Source organism: Syngnathoides biaculeatus, chromosome 1 (genome assembly GCF_019802595.1).
Source record: "Syngnathoides biaculeatus isolate LvHL_M chromosome 1, ASM1980259v1, whole genome shotgun sequence".
In the NCBI taxonomy this organism is placed as follows: Eukaryota; Metazoa; Chordata; class Actinopteri; order Syngnathiformes; family Syngnathidae; genus Syngnathoides; species Syngnathoides biaculeatus.
The window spans coordinates 11,966,791-11,982,505 of NC_084640.1; the positions used below are offsets into that span (position 1 = coordinate 11,966,791).

The 15,715-nt window shown below is 44.2% G+C and overlaps 1 protein-coding gene across 2 annotated transcripts in view; it reads left to right on the plus strand.

The window, feature by feature from the left end:
- Positions 1–15,715, plus strand: part of LOC133499050 (tissue alpha-L-fucosidase-like) — a 96,293-nt gene that overhangs the window by 46,000 nt on the left and 34,578 nt on the right. The window contains exons 9-11 of one of the 2 annotated variants that reach the window (XR_009794531.1): positions 2,985–3,107; positions 3,377–3,426; positions 3,507–3,641. The gene's annotated coding sequence lies outside the window, so the exon portion shown is untranslated. Of the gene's footprint in view, positions 1–2,984; positions 3,427–3,506; positions 3,656–15,715 lie in introns of those variants that run through there. The other variant, XR_009794533.1, reaches the window with a different exon arrangement.

The following is a 15,715-nucleotide window of genomic DNA, read 5'->3' on the forward strand; positions in this document are numbered from 1 at the left end:
ACAAAAGATGCAAAAAAATCGAGGAGAATGAGTGGCATGCACTTTCTTAGCGCAACTTCGCTGACTGCTGGCTAATCCTTGAAAGGTTCCACAGGGCTCTCACGCGCACTCCTCCAGGGGATGAATTTCAAGGACACGCCAGGCAGAAGTGGGATTTATATATGCTCGGTGATGACCGGCAGCGGGAGTGACACTTGAGCGCCCGTGTCCGTCTGCACTGAGGCTACTTACCACAATCTCATTGGGAAACGGTGATCCATGTTTTGGGGGGAAGAAACAGCCAGCTTGATAAATTGTGCTCACAGTCCCTGTGCTGTAAAAAAAAAAAAAAAAACAAAGAAAAAGACAGATCAGGAAAGCGCACGTAAGCCAATAGGTGCCGACAGAGCATATCTCGCTCTGTAATGGTAAATGCACACCTTGCTACGTAGCCTGACCTGTAAATGGGTCCCTGGTGATGTCTGACAATGTACTGTGTTATGAGACACCCCCCCCCCCACACACACACCCCACCCCGCCCTTCCCTTGACTTGTCAGCTTACAGCTGTAGCATCCCTCTCCAGAAGTAATAAAAAGGAGGGATAAGCAGAGAAAATTATGTGCACTGGGAGTGTATGTGTGTTTGTGGGGGGGGGGGTGCGAGAGGGTGACATTAGTGATGGAGAGGAGACAGAAATAAGGGGATGTGGGGAGGGTAATTTTGTGTATGGTGTATTCAGTTACCTTCTGAGAGTGTAAAACATACTGTATGACTTGGCAAATTTGATTAATTTAAAAAAACAACCAGACGCTGATAATATACCCATCACATTTTTTCCCCATTACATCTTTTCCTGTGGAGAAATTACACTTTGCCACAAAGTAGTCAGTGTACAGTCTTGTATCGCAGTGTAAAAATCTCCTGTCTCCTGAAACTAACTCAACACGCAGCCATTAATGTCTACACTGCTTGCAAGAAAAGTGAGTGCACTCCTAAGTGAAACTGTACAAATTAGGCCCCGTTAGCCATGTTCCCTCCCTCGTGTCACGCAAACCGTTAATGTCTCAAAGTCTCAGGTGCGAATGGGGAGCAGGTGTGGTAAATCTGGTGATATCACGCTTATATTTGCTCGTATCGGTCACTGGTATTTCACTTTAGCATCTCAAAAATCGGAGGGGTGTGTTCACTTTTGTGAGGTACTATCATCTATCAAGCTGTATGAGTAGATTGCATAATAGATCATTTTCTGGGCGTTTTATTTCATCTCTCGCCTTGGAAGTTATATCTGAAACACACCCCTTCTAAGTGAGGGCTTGCATCTCCATGGTAACAAGGCCCCGTATACGCACAGCATCGCCGGTCTCAGAGCTGACGCTGGCACAATTACCAAGAAATAATGTTGCGGCGGGATGAATTAAGTTGTGTCGGCGAGGTCAAAAGGCTGAACGCGTAATATTGAGCGGGCTGTGATACGCGTCGCGCGGCGTGAAGCGCACACGCGACAGACACTCTCGTCGATTCGCCGGCGTTTGCGCGTGTCGTCACGTGAGTGATGCGTCGCGAGCTAGCTGCAGAGATAATTAGAACGGAACTCTTTTGCTGTCCCTGCAGGCCACTGATCCAGCTGCTTTTATCTAATATAGGTCAGCAGTGACAAAGCCCCTCTGCGTGGACACTGATCAGCTTGGCCAGCACCCTCGTGCATAAATACTGTTATACTGTCACGTACGTAGTAAACTGTATCACCGGTAGACATTTATGCTCTTCAATATGCAGTAGATGCCACAGAAAAGGATGACAAAAACCTGGGTGAATTGCTTCCATTTTCTTTAACATCAGTCATAGTTGTTGTTGTTGCCATGACAATACATACTGGATGAATGCCATACTCAAAGGTGCATACGTTAATGGTTTTTAATCTGACAAGCGTGTCACGTTTGCCCTTGCGGGGCTAAACATTTGCATAACAAAGGCACTGGAAAAAGGTGCGCTTCACATAGGCGCAAATGAATCAAACATGCATTGCACCTCATGAGTTTGCTTTACTGCACAGTGTCTTCACCAAAAAAAAAAAAAAAAGAAACGTCACATGACTGAGGTTAAATAAATTATTCACGAAAAAATTTGAAAACATATTCCAACGGCTGTAGATTCTTCGAGATTGTAAAACTGTGAAGCCGATGTGCTAACCCAGGGGTGCTCAATGCGTCCGGCACAATTCACATACGTACTGTAAAAAAATGAAAAGAAGAAGCCACTGGTTTCTTTTAGGCAGCACACGGAACTTTCTCTAACAATGACCGCTGCTCCGCCACACTTTCTTTTTCCTACTTTACCTTACACCCGTACCCCGTCCCTGCTCTTAAAGAGGTACACTCATAATTACAAACGTTACAGAACTTACGCAGCCCATCAATGTGTTTTATAATGACAGCGTCCACCACCACTGCTTCATATAGGAACACGTTCTGGCCAACGTAGAGCAAAGGCGAGCTTGAAGTGCTGCTTATGTTTACTTTCGATATTAATGGAGAAAGTTCAAGAAGAAATGCTGTCGGCGTATGTGAATAATCGAAGAAAAAGTGGTTAAACTCGGATAGATTTTCTCCTTTCCCAGTGGGAAAGGTCTGGTCTGAAGCCAAAGTAGAAAAAGCAGGATGAGGTGGTGTGTCATTTTAAAATTCCACCTTGGCACAGCCTGATCCAGGATGAAAGCACAGACAACACAGTGCACAAAAAGGTAATTCTGTATTTTAAATATAGGTGGCAACATAACATTAACCTTAAAACGATTTAGGAGCGTCATCATCAGTAGCTCGCGAGAGGCTGGCTTCTTGAAAAGTAGATCTTGGGGTAAAAAAGTCTGGGCACCCCTGTGCTAACCACTACGCCACAGGCATGACTGGAGTTACGGGTCGTACGCGACTTTCAAATGGATGCGTGAACATTTTTTACATTCGAAATTGTATTTATTTATATTGTAATCTCCTCCGTGCCCACACAGGACGAAGCGAGTTCATCTGGGCCAAATCGCAGCAACCGAGGCAGGAACTGCAGCAACCGATGGCGTCGACTGGACCGCGGCCAAGCCGGGAGAAGAGAGAGCCAAGTTTGGAGAGAGAGGAAAGTAATTACCTTCTCTATTCTGTCTGTCTGTCATCATGTCAAAGTACCACCGAGTAACACTACAGCAAGTGTACTTCAACCTCCTCGAGTGCTTGTGCCAAACTATTCTCCAGATAACTCATTGGAAAATAACCGTTATGCGCCGCGAGCTGATGGGCCAATAATCCGGCGTAAATCACGCGAAGGACCGGTGGCCTTTGTAACCGTTTGATTGAGCAGGCGTAATGTCGCATTGCGGGAGATTCACGCAATATTCTCCGCTTCTTTCAGCCACAACTGCTCGGAGCCGAGCAAGAGGGGGTCACGCTGGGCTTAACGCTGTGGGTATTTATACAAATAAAATCAATATTTAATGCGCTCTTTCTGTACTGACTCTCTCTCTCTCGCTCTCTATCTCCAGCTCCAACAAGACGCTGCGATGAAGGGCATTAATTAGGGCCAGACATGCAACCGGGATTCCCCACGGGGCCCGAGCGCTCAGTCCGGTTCATGCCAGGCCAGCGGAAGACCGGTTTGATCTGACCACTGCAGTCAGGTACCGTTCGTCAGGTTTGTGTCCAACGCGGCGGACATTTTAAGGGGAATATCTAAAGCGTGCGCAGTCGGTCGATCAAAGCGAGTACAGAAGGATTTTAATCACATTAATGTGTTATCAGACAGGCTGGAGTATCTTCACTTGTAGACTGTGCGCACGTGAGTCATGTCTTTGAACTAAAGATACCCCCCCCCCGCCCCCCTCACTTTCCAAATATTCTCTGTCAAGTCACCCTCAAATTGGAATTAAATCCCTCTATGTCCTTCTACAAGTAAAACTTAACTTAAAAAGTGAGTTTGCTGTTTATTATATTCAAACACTTTAGGGGAAAATTGTTTTCTTCTTCAACTAAATGTGTTTTTTGCATCCTTACGGGAAGACGAGATTTTTCCACATTACATTTTATTTTGGATTTGATATCTTTGAATCAGTGTCATATTTAATGACCCCTAACCCAAAGTCATTCTGAAAGGATATGGTAATGCCGCTCGAAGAATTTTGAAAATGTATTTCTTGTGCTCCCTTGCTGTTTCGAGCGAGTTAATCTTAATATCATAATGGTTATGTACGTAAATATTATCCTTCCATTTTCCGTAATGCTCATCTTCACTGGAGTCTGCTCAGGTTTGAAAACAATACATGAACGTCGCGTCAACATTCCACATTTGAAACATTTGCATTTTCCTCGTTGGGATTATGTCAAAGAGCGATAAGCACACCGAGGCCCCGAGTGCGTATCGTGATAGATACTGGAAAGCTGAGTACTCACAGTTCTCATCAAGTATCATTAAATAATAAAGAACCTTCCTGTATATCATTTTAGAGTACATGGTAGCCGCATCCTCAATTTGCTAACATGAGAGCTGCGGCTCACTTCGCTCACTGCCAAAGCGCCTATAAATAAAAAAACGTGACTTCAACTCGATCGGGGGTTTGCATCAAGTTATCACAGGAATGAAAGTTGGATATCAGGGACATGTTTTCAAATATTGACGACGATTCCTGGTCTTCATTTTACACGCATAATTTTGGGTGTTTGATATAAATGTAGCCATGACGCTAATAAGGAAGACGTAAGAGTAAAAATGATTTCTTCCCCTCTCACTGATTCTCTTTGTTGCTCCTAGAACTGCAGTGATTGATTGAAGTTTACATTGCTGTATTTTTTATATTATGACATTATATACAGTATTTGCGCCGTACACCAGAAGATTGTTATACTAAGAGTTTTTAATTGTCTTAAATTACATGCAGCAGCACCTGCAGGCTCCTTTGACACCATTGCAAACTCCCAAAATAAACATACTTAATACATAAACATACTCTCACTGCTTCAATTAAAAATTGCCTGTGTTATCTTTCTTTGATACATGTGGCGTACATGTATTGCATCTCGCATGCGTTACCTTTGTTCTCTGTCAGCTCAGTGTTCATGCAACCCCCCTGTGTAATTGAGATGCAACCTAATCTTAAACCTCAATTTAGGAATTGAGGGTTTTAAAGCACGGCATCATCGTGCAAATCGTGTCACCAACTTTACGAAGACACCTTAATTAATTTCACTAAGCCTCTTTAGGAAGCATCTGCTTTCTGGCATGTTTGACCTACGAGGAGCGCCTTATCTTAAAGCCCAAGTGTCATCCCTATAAATATTCTAAAATATATATTGTAATGAAAAAATACATCTAACATTATTCACTTCAATGTCTATACGAAAAAATAAATATGAGCGGAGAGCGTGTCATCCAAGCGCAAAGTTGTGGATGTCTCATTCGACATCCAAGTGGTCGCCATATTGGCTGCATCTTCTTTCCGTGACATCACATTGTAACATTCGCCATTGAAAACATACTGTGGCCCCTACCATAGGAGACGGACACACCCCTTTTGACACGGAAGCTCTTTTCGAAGAAGAGAACGTCTCACAATCGAGTGAAGTGCCCGGGGCAATATTACCCTATCGTTTTGTGCCGTATTTAGATGATATGCGGATCACTTCTAACTAACGACAGACTCCCAAACAGTATGTATGAGCCAGCCCGGCCGAAGCCGTCCGCCACGGACGAGGCGCCACCGAAGCCATCTGCTGCGGACACAATCGAGTGAAGTGACCGGGGCAATATTACCCTATCGTTTCGTTTCGTTTTGAGGCATATTTAGATGATATGCGGATCATTTGTAACTTACAGCAGACTCCCAGACAGTATGTATGAGCCACCCAGGTGGCGCCGCGATGAGCTCTCCGTGGCGCAGACGGGTACATCGACACATTTAGCACCCCTGATTTACGTGCGTGGATCTATTGTTACATTCTGAGAGGATTACCCCCCACCCCCAACTATTGCTTATTTTTTAGTTGCTGTATCCACACCTACCTGTCATTTGGAACCCACAAAGCTCTCGTCCTTTGCACCCGTGCAATACATTTTTCACGACGAACCAGGTCTTTTTGAAAAGTATGAAGAATGAATCCATCCTCCCAAGTGTTCGAAGAATATCCAGCAATACAACGAGCCGGCATTTTGGCTAACACAAAGGAACAAAGAGCTACCTTCCAGCAAGTAAAACTAGTTGAAACATACGGGACCGCCTGAGCCGGCATCTGCTACTAACGTCACTTCCTGCTTCTTCTGGAAAACATATCCCTCGAGAGGATTTTCATGGCGGGAGTGACAAAAAGCCATATACGTCAAAATCCTGTTGTGTGGTGAAAAAACGGATGGGTCCATTTTGACTGCCTTTTTTTCATGAATAACATCAGTCACAATTTATCCACGGGGCACTCTGGTGAGTTTGCATTCAGGCTGTGATCATTTACAATGGACCATGTTCAACAGTTGGCCTTAACGTGACCTGTTTCTCCGCATGAGGGGGAAAAAAAACCAACAACAACATCCCCCACCCCACCCCCATGTCTTACCCTGATGGGTTCTGACGGTACACAAATCAAGTGAATGTAGCAGCTAAAGGCATCCCTGCACACCCACAGCACATGATAAGCGAGATGGTGGTGGCACACGTGCATTAGTCATAGATATGTCAACCCTAAGAGAGCGTAAAAGCGGAGCCTTGGCATCACGAGGAGCTGTACGGGGGAAAAAAAAAAAAAAGATGTGCCTTTCTTCGCGGTTGTGTGTCTTTAAGGTTGCACATGCATGCACACGTCCGTGGTCAGTGCAAAGCACTCAAGAGCAGCCACTATGACGACCCGGCATATGTTGACAGCGTTGCTATGTTAATAACCTTTACTGGCAGTGCAATACATGTGCTTATGGTGCAACATGATTAGGTTTGAAGCGAGGACGTTAAAAAACAAAACGTGCAATGCGGCAAATTCTGCATCAAGAATAAAGAATTTTGGGAAATATGATGAGAACATAACTACATTGCTAGCCACACCCACTAGGGAGAGTTCAAAGAGGCATAATTGGAACTGACTCTGCCATAGAAGGGATGCAGATCCTCATTTCTGCTTGACCAAACAGCAAAATAGGATTAAAAAAAAAAGAAAAATGAAAAGAAAAGAAAAGGAACTGTAGCTTAGACTTTATGTGTGCATAACAGCATTATTCAAAGTAAACAAATGCAGTGGAACGTTTAAAGTCCAGTGCCCTTGAAGTCATGCAATTTGGGATTCAACCAAGATTTTTGGAGAATATCAACCCATAAAGTCGCACAAACCCAGTAAAAGACGGGAGATAAGGCGATATCGTAATAAATGCCACGTAGTGCGGCCTGTGTTTTAACCGAGACGTGTCGGGATTTTATGGCAATAGTCTGACATAGTGCCATCGTCAGACGCCAAATTTGTCTTGCGGCCTGATCCGCACATAAAACTCCAGTGTCAGCTTTCACATCAGGCAGTTTTATTGTTTTTACATTTTACAGTAGAGTAACTGTAATGACTTGGGGGGGGGGAAACATCTTATAATAGTTAGTCTTTGGAACAGATTACTTGTATTTCCATTAACTCTGAATTTGTGTTTTATGTATAGCCAGGAGTTCTTATCCAACACATGGAAACAGTTTTCACGGATCCTCTTTTTTTTTTTCATTAAATACACACATCTAAATCTTCCAGTCGTTCTGCGTGGCGCTCCACATATTCATTTCGCCATAAAGGCGCACGACGACAAAAACAGTTTACCGACATGTAAAATATTTCCTCCCGTTAGTCGCTATTAACAAGCGGGTGACTTGAAGAACAACCATCCCGATGATTAATTCTTCCTGTTAAATCCAGAAGTCGCACGGATCCCCCGCAGAGCACCCGCGTATAATCAGTAGCGTCGTCGCTTCTCGCGGTGCGACCTGTGAAAGATGTTCGCGTGCGTGGGTGTTGGGAAACTCAAAACTCCGTGCTTGCGTGAGCCTCTGAATGTAGCGCATGCATCTTTTCACTCGTCCCACGTTCACCCCTGAAGCCAAATCCCTTGCTTGCTAATGCGCTACAGATCATTAGACAAACATACTTGCTGAGCACTTATTATACACTGAGTGATCCATTCTATTTTGTTTTTTTTTACCCCTGTGTGTAAAGGCGATTGCGTGTTTAAGTTCAAACAATGAGGCCATTTTCAGTCAGACTGTCTCAAGGTAATGAAGAGGATGTCCATTAGAGGCAGACAATTGGTAATGTGACACCGGGGTTAGAGTGAAGGTTTAGGCCGTCATTCGAGACCGCGTCATCGGCCTTCGCTCAAGGTCGCTCGTTGCGCACCAATGTCGGCCAATTTCATCAATTTTCCGTCCATTCGTTTTTGCCTCTCAAACAACGCATCGTCTTTGGGTGCTAATGACATTTGCTCATCAGCTTCAGTGCACTTGAACTAATTCATTTTGCTGACGGTAACACTATAAAGTAATGAGCACTGAAAACCAAGCCGAGCTCCCTTTTCTTTTTACGGTACAGCACCTCCAAATCCGAGACTATAGACCCTTGGGGTCTTGTTCACGAGTGAGGGAAGAATGTAGCGGGAGATCGACCAAACGGATCGGTGCAGCGTCTGCAGTGATGCGGACTTTGTATCGGTCCGTTGTGGTAAAGAGGGAGCTAATTCCAAAGGAAAAGCTCTCAATTTACCAGTCGATCTACGTTCCTACCCTCACCTATGGGCACGAGCTGTGGGTCGTGACCGAAAGAACAAGATTCTGGATACAAGCGGCCGAAATGCGTTTCCTCCGCAGGGTGTCCGGACTCTCCCTTAAAGATAAGGTGAGAAGCACGGTCATCTGGGAGGGGCTCAGTATGGAGCCGCTACTCCGCTGCATTGATGGAGTTTGTTACCTCCAGAGCAGCTGGTCAGCTGACCTGCAGCCAATGGAGGAAGACCAGAAGGACAATCATGTGCTCGCTCTTACGTGTTGCAGTTAAGAGGCAAGTGCCGACATTTTGAACCAAGTGGAGATGTTTGAGGCAAGGCTGGCCAACTCCAAATGAAAGTAAACCCCAAACCTCAGAAACGGTGAAGCGGACGTGCTCCCCACCTTATTTTAAGCATATTTGTAATTTGATTTGTTATGCCAGAGCATTTAATGGTTTATATAGTTGTGGACAAATGAACAACAACAAAAATATTGCTCATTTGAAGATATCCTGTCCAAATCAACATTTTTTTTTAATAATCTTATCTGTCTGGAGAAAGCTAGGCTGTAAATACATTCCCCAAAAAATGTACCTTGTTGTTTCTTCATTTAAGTGAGTCAGCCTTCACGATTTTATTTTTACCAGTTGACTGCGTTTGCACCTGCAATATTCACTGTCACTCAGGCGGATTTATATTTTCTCCCCCACAAAATACCTTTTCAAAATAGTCTCCAATGTGTGTCTAAAAGAGAACAAATGGGACCTTTATGGCTGCCTAATTTGCACCAGTAAGCAGCTCGACTTGCAAACATATTCAGATGGCTTTTAAGTTATTTGGAGTTTTCGTCTTTTTTTTTTTTTTTTTAACTATTTTCGGCGAAACAAGCCACTTGATTTGACGGCATCGCAGGCGGGTGAAAAGTGGATTTTGTTCCGCCAAAGAGATTCAGCCGTTTCACATTCCCTTCTCGGTTTTACTGCGCTGCAGTTCAATATATCCGCAGACGCGCCGCGGCTTCAGAGCGACTTCCCGATTCGCCGTGACAACCGTATTTTTATAGCTCACAATGAGGCGCACCAGCTAATATGCAAATTTGAACAAGGTTCACTACGACGCTTGAAATTCATCCATTGAGAGGAATCCACATCCTTTTTGGTCAGATTCTGTACGAGGACACTAAGACTACTTTGAAAAGGACTTGTCCACTTTTTCTTCCCTACTGTGACATTATTGTTTGGCCTTGGCGGAGGCCTGCACTCGGTGCCATCTCTTTCTCGGATTTTGTGGAATAGCAAATGTTCTGCTGACCATGAAGCCAGGAACTAGGCAAACCAAACAGATCCAGACACAAAAATGACAAAGGCAGTTAAATTTGTCGCATGGTCAGACAGAAGATTGGCTTGAATAAAACTTAGTTGTAAAAACCGCCGGGAAGGCTGCTACTGTAAAACTTGCCTTGTATCCAGTGTCCACGTTGACAACCATTGATACAAGCCCCATAAACTATATCGATATTTCGTCCGGCAGACGCACACGAAAACAAACAACAACAACAACCGATGAAGAGACGTTTTTCCCCGAGATTTTATCGCTTTGATGAAGCTGCCGCATTTGGATTCCCATTTCCCAAGCACCAATTACCAAGACAAAATGCTCCGTTTTCCCTGAGAGTCTGTGTAAATGTTAAAACGCACCTACGAGCGCGCCAGGCAGAGGAAAAACAAGAAAGTGAGCGATGGCTGGACACTAATTAGGAGACAGACTGCAAAGCAAAGCAACAGCTTTGAGTTTTGACAAGGAGGAATGTCGTGTTTTTGGACTCTTACTGTCGTCCTTATCCATCCCTCTCTTTAATTGGCTTCTAAATGGTGTCGTGTGTGTGGCACGCGTGCGCGTGCATGTGGTGATTTGTTAACATTAGGCTGCTGTGGGCTGCGTTCGCCCCGAGCGAGGGAGGGACCGCATCATTAGAGGGGTGATTAAGGTATTCTGTGTGACGATGGCAACTCTCCTGGTGACCTCTGCGCAAGCAAGAAGTGCTCTCATCTCCCCCCCCCCCTTTAAAATGTATTTCATGTGTTTCTGAGTCCCCCTCTCTCCCACCCTTTAAAGTGAATCCAGAGATTTATTTTTAACTACATTTTTCCCCATTTCACTTTCCCTAAATGTTCTTTTCTAGGAGTGATTATCCAGTTAGCTAGTTAGATATGCCTGCAACCACAATACGTGTCTTCCCTGACGTGACAGCCACAGTGTGGGGCTTCCGGCCCCTTTTAGAGTGCCTCGTTGTTGGGCCGTGAGTGTGTGCACTGAGCGTAGGCTGAAGAATGAGTGGGGGTAAAAAAAAACACAAAAGTCTAATGTGACAGGCAACATGTGGACTGGGGCTTCGGGCTGGCTTGGCTGCTTTCAAGCGTCTAATTGTTTTGGCATGGAAAAAAAGCCGCTTAACAACCTGGTGGGATATACTGCAGCCACTAGAGACTAAGTGGCAATATTTTTGCCCATACAAATGTGGAGTTATGAGCAAGCATAAGAAATGTGTTATCCGAGGATCCATTTTTCCATTTCTGAAGCGGTATTTGATTGACATCGGAGCAGGGCGTGCTCTCCGTGCACTCACTGGACACGCCCACAGTGTTTGAGAGCAGAGAGAACAATTGGATTTTTTACAATTTTGGGCATTTTTCTCATTTTTGTTTTATAAGGTCAACGTGCACGTCAATGGATGGCGATCTCAAGCTCCGTCCCCTTAGCCATGTCCCACAAGATTCCAAAATGGCGATTGAACAGAACACGTTTGATAATAATGAGGAATGCTTTTTGCCAAATGCGTCAGACAGAAGAGAGTTCTACAGGGAGGTCTCAACTATTTCACACATGAATATGTCCACGGAATTAAGATTTTGGACGGAGCAGGACGCAATGTCAGCGTTACAGCGAAATGTTGGCGATCGATGCAAAAAAGTTTGGAATCGTACTGCACATGTACAGCAGGGTGAGTACTTTTTACTTGGAAAGATCACGAGTAATATCAATGTAATCTTTATAAGTGAGTGGGTGTATTAGTTTGACGTGGCTCGTAATCGAAGCCAGTCCTCTGTCTTAAAAGTTTGATGTGATACAAATTGGCAAATAGACATTTCTCTTGCATTAGATGGCGCATTTACATATTACTAACCCGACTCTTCGGCATCAAACATGACACACTTAATTCAGCACGTCAGTGATACACTAACAAAGTGAAAGTTGTTCTCCTGCAATGTATAAAGCACTGGTAATAATTCAATCAAACTCAGAGAAGATACTTCTCCCTCACTGACCTTCAAACATACAGCCTTTTGTTTGTTGACATTGTTCACATTTAGTTGTACATGCGCTCTTCTGCGAGCCTTAATCCATCGTAGACACTTCGTCAACTGTGTTTTAGACTTTGGAAAATTAATCAACCGGCCCCCTTGTAACCTAGCAAGATTCTTTCATCAGAATTGCAGGTCTGAGGACCATTTTCTTCGTAACATTAAGTTTTCCAAGCGCACGCCACTGACAACCAGCATTGCTTGTGGGGCAATATGACGAGAGGGTCGTGTCAAGCCAGGGGTTAAGACAATGCGGCTATCCGATTGGGTATTATTGTATGAGTGATTGACAGGTCGGAAAGGTCCATTGCACACTGTGCCATGATAACGCATATACTGCAAATCTTGCCACAAACCAGATGCAAATTGCATTACACATGCATGTATTGTAATCAGCGTGCTTGCTCGTGTACATTTGTACATGTGTGCGTGGTTGCACGCCCTCGCATGTTTCCATTGCTAAAACAAAATAATTTTTTTTGCATAACTGCACATTGTCATGCTAGCAAAAAAAGCGTATAATAATAATAATAATAAAGAAAACGACACTCATTTTCTCCCCTCCTGAGATCTGGGACCACTGCGCTGTGGCACCTCGCTTGCGCTTGTAGCCCTCAAGCAAAACAGGGATTAGCGGAGAATTTGGTCTGTGAAGCTCTCGCTGTGATGGAGCCGCTCTGATCGAATGGAATCCACCTCGCTGCATTAAGACTTCCGCTTGCAATGAAAAGGGAAGGTGTTCTATACCAAACAGGATTCTCCCCATTAAGAAGGGTTGTTTGCACAATGTCACTGCCTCACAGGAATCAATGGATGCGTGGTGGAGGGGGAGCATGCTTTTACAGAAAATGACAATGGAGCATCAAATATGGCATTACGAGTCGGCGGAAATGAATGGTCAAAGTGGAGGCTGTTTTGGTGCTGTCGTTCAGCGACCGTGGGCATGCTTCGACGCTATTAGCTGCAAGTTTGACTATTTTATTTACTTAAGAAAGATGGAATGAATCAGTGGTTCTTTCTTGCTCCTCTGAATTTGTTCACCAGGTGCTGCATTTGGTTGAAAAAAAAAAAATGAAGCTATAGATTGCTTTTCTGCAACGCTTTCATTTTTCACTCGCCGCTAATCCTGAGATCTGCTCGACAAAGCGAGCAGGAACATACGGACGCTCGGGAACTCCACGGTGTCGACACAGGCGGAAGCAATCACACGCGACAGTGCGTCTCAGTCGGCTTGAGCCTCATTGAGCACTTTCGTCGTGCAGATTTGCAGCGTGATGATCTGTCGCATATCAATAATCAATAACGTGAGTTCGGATGTTAAATGGTTACGTTTCAGTTATGAATGGGCGAGCACACTTGTGTAACGTCATTGTTTCAGTTTTGTATTTTTACTGCCCCTTTCTGAAAATTTGAAGTACGGGGTTAGTTTTGAAATGATCTTAGTCAGAGTTTTATGACATCACAAAAAGCTGCCATTTGAACAGGGGTGTGTCGACCTTTTCTATCCGGTTTGCGCGTGTCAAGAGTTTCTGTTTGGGATTGAGTCATGCTCTAAACAGATGAATACAAAATATATGTTTTGCTAAAATAAGAGTTAAAAAAAAAAGTAGCTGTCAGAGCTGATCTCCGTCCACTGCGTCCACATGTGTGCCTCCTTTAAAATTTATGTCGTTCTCTTTTGCTAGCAAAACAACTTTGAAGTAGTTGACTAAAAATGACAGAGCAGCCCTTAATCTTAATGTACCGTTGACGTCGCGCCGAATGCAGCCTTGCGTAACACCGCGGCGCTTTCGCTTCGCCGCCATCCCCTCGCTCGCTTCTTGTCCGGTGACAGCACTTAGCGACATGCATTTTGCATGACGACGTCGTCGCACGCACATCCTTACATTATGCAGCACAAACATGCAACTCCGTCACCCGAAAACGCGTGCGAAGCGAGACGAACGGCCGTACTGTATAGTAATGTGGCTCATTATGAGGGATGAGGTCAAGAGTTCAGACCGCGCGTTTCCGTGTTGCATTATTTTTTCATACAGCCGCAGTTGTGCAAGGGCAAGTTTTGCAAAACCGCAGGAAATTTACTATGCGATGCTCGAACAGCTAAAGTGTAGCTCCCATGATAAGAGTTACATTCCCAGCCCTGACTGTTGCACGACAGCACAGCCGGCAGCTTAGATCATGAACCTAACGTGATTTGAGGCTGTTCTTTCTCTTTTACGCGATTGGTTAAGAGTCTTCCTTTATATTTCTGATGTGAGGATGAATGCCGAGTGGAGGTGCAAGTGCTGACCTGACTTTCAATTATGCCTGTGGGCACTACGTGCCTTACAAAACACACGTTATCAATAACAGGCATACAAACCGAACTGTCATATTCCATTTTATTGCTCTCGATTGAAAGATATTACTCTCCATATATCAGATACGCATGTTTCTCAGATCGTTGCTATCGGGGGAGCATGTGGTTTGCACGTCTGCCTCATAGTTTACACTTCTGCTTGGTAATCTCACCTCTGGCCGTTCTGTTTTGGGATGTGCATGTTAGATTAACAGTAGACCACAAACAGTTCATAGGTGTGAAGGAAGGTAAAGAGTTAATCTTTGGATTATTATTGCCATATCTTACTCTCTGCAGATGCTCCGATAAGTACTTCCATTATATCTTTGAATAAAAAGAAATCCATTTGCCCATACTTTTATGTTACAAAGGTGTAAGACTCAGCCTGAGTCAAATGTTGGAGATAAATTACATCTCCAAATCTCTAAAGTCCTTCTTTGTTGTGCCACTGTGTCCAGTTACTGGTCACTTAGAAAAGTCCCAAGCCAGGCTAGGAGGTAAATCCTACTTCAGAGTTCTGCATTCAGGTAGCAGCATGGCACTATTTTCAAAAGGGAGATATCAGGATCATTCAACTAGCATGGATTTGGTGCCCCTGGACATCGGGAACTGTAAAGCAGCCAGCCAGCTTTGCACTTTGAGTGACCTTCTTACCACTTCGCGTATTTTCCACACAAGATCAGACATCATAATGGATTAATGGAGGGCTTCAGAGATTATTACTTGCATGTAAATGTACACTGCAGATTTATAAGACAAGAAGTCAAGATTCAGGATTGTCCGTGCATCACCGGCCTCCCCACTGTTTTATAAACTTTCCCCTTCATCCAAGCGGAGACTCTTCTGTCACATAGAACCCCAGACACCTTCCGCCAACAGTTCCACCCCGCTTGGACCTGTTTCTTCACTTCCTTACCGCACTCTCTAATGCTCTGTATTGTTGACCCCAAGTATTTGAAGTCGTCCACCCTCACTATCTCTTCTCTCTGGAGCTTCACTCTTGCTATTCATCTTTTAAGGATCCATTTTATTCAAGTATTTGCTCGTATCACCGCTTCCTGCTCCTCCTCATTCTCGCGGCTCGCAAACTATTTATTTTGTGTCACATCCCGAAGAGAAAAAAAGTCACTGCCGTTTTGTATTGTTTCCCAACACGCGATGGAATTTTTTTTTTGGGGCTCATTACAGCTGCTGAAGCAAGGGACCTTCCTCCGCCCCTCACATTCATGCACATATATTCTGTTTTATATTCACAACCAAACATTGTAGATTTGCTGATAGATGAGGTCT